This window comes from Antechinus flavipes, chromosome 1, assembly GCF_016432865.1.
Source record: "Antechinus flavipes isolate AdamAnt ecotype Samford, QLD, Australia chromosome 1, AdamAnt_v2, whole genome shotgun sequence".
Classification (NCBI taxonomy): Eukaryota; Metazoa; Chordata; class Mammalia; order Dasyuromorphia; family Dasyuridae; genus Antechinus; species Antechinus flavipes.
This window is the reverse complement of record NC_067398.1, coordinates 580,651,588-580,653,344: the sequence shown is the minus strand read 5'-3', so window position 1 is coordinate 580,653,344 and position 1,757 is coordinate 580,651,588. Positions and strand designations below refer to the sequence as shown.

General features: G+C 45.0%; 1 pseudogene; it reads right to left on the bottom strand.

Annotated features, from left to right (window-relative positions):
• Positions 1-570: 570 nt before the first annotated feature.
• Positions 571-1,353, bottom strand: LOC127547512 (THO complex subunit 4-like; annotated as a pseudogene).
• Positions 1,354-1,757: the final 404 nt, after the last annotated feature.

Here is a 1,757-nt window from a genome sequence, read left to right as displayed (position 1 = left end):
AAGCAATAAACCTTTTTGAACCTCACCTCTAAACACATCCCACTGTGCACATGTGGGCCAGGATTTGAGTTCTCAAAATAAGAATCCATTTTTAAATGTCATGGTAAGACCAAATCAAACCAAATCAGGGGTTATTCATCTAGTCTACTCAGCAATGTACTAACTTGGACATGAAAGTTCCGCTCCATGGACACAGCCACTAGCAGCGGGATGAAGCAAACAGTTCCACTTTTACCCACATTTCTGCTTTATGATGGCAAAGGTGAAAATGCCACCTTCTCCACCACAGCAACCAGTAAAATTTATCCCAAAAATAACTTGGTACAAAACAGGTCTGTTTCAGAATTTAAAAAAACAAACAAATCCAAAACCAAACAACAACAACAACAACAACAACAACAACAACAACAACAACAACAAAACCTTTATATGAGTTTTAAATCCTATTTTGAAACATGAAAGAAACAAATCCATCATTGATAGCAGAGCCACAGTCCTCTACTCGGCCTTCCAACAAAAAGGGTAAAGAATGAGAATCCTGGGTCCTGTTCCATGCAGGGAATATGCTGGCTAGTTTAACTCGAATTCAGTCATGGCATTATAAGCATCCAATTGTGCATCTAGCTCTTCTATGGAAAGCTGTTGCTTCGAATTTCTTCCAGTCCCTCGTCCTCGTCCTAGATTGCCTCCACGACCGCCTCTCAGGGTGTCACCTCCACCATCCAAACCTTCCAGAGCCACGGTTTCCAGTTATTTCACCTCTATTTACATTCTGTGCAGGTCTTCCATGTATATCAGTCTATGATAGAACAAGCTGAATGTTCATAGGGTTACCATCCAAAAGGACACCGTTATAAGTGTTTTAAGCCCTTCAGAGCATCTGCTTTTCGCTCAAAGTGAACATCTGCTGTTCCTAAGCTTCCACCGGACCGGTCATAAGGCACAGCTGCCTTCTTCAGAGTTCCAAATGCAGCAAATAGTTTCTGAATATTGGCATCGGAGACCCCACAGTCCAGATTGGAGATCAGCAATTTGCCACTGGTCTCAATTCCGGGCCCGCCTCCAAAGCCACTGTCTAGCATGTTGTGCTCATACTTATCTGGAAGTTGTTTTGGTCGGCAGTAAGACGCGGGTCGGTTCCTGCCGCCGCCCCCCGGCGCCTCCGCGGGCCATGGCCGGCCTGTTTCGGATGGGGCCCCCGCCTCGGCTTACGCGGGCTGCCATTTGCTCGCCCCAGCTGTCACAGCCGCCCTGACCCCCAGCCCGGCCTCGGACCCGGCCCTAGCCCCTGCCGCATCCGCCACGCTGGCTCCCGTTAAGTTTAATGATGTGGTCCAGGGACATGGCATCCATGGCGGGCGTGGAATCGGGGCCTCGGCACGAACCCCCACAACGAGATATTTAAAAAATATGTATAATAGTTATTTAATTTTTTTCTTTCCTTCTCCACTCCACTCCAGAGATGGCTATTAGACACAAACATATATATTTACATATATAAATGTATGCATATATGTAACATTCAATTTTCTCTCTGGTCTCAGTAGAGAAGTGAGGGAAATAAGACAGCCACAACGAAGGTCTTTATCTTTGAGTCTGTCTTCCTCCCAGATCTCTTAGCTCTTATATACTCTATTGTAAGTACATCATGGTAGGTATGAATCTTATAGAATAGGTGTCAACTCCTAGAACTATACTAAGTACTAAGAACTGTAAACTAGGTAACCATTGTCTTATCACTTCCATTGAGTTAACAC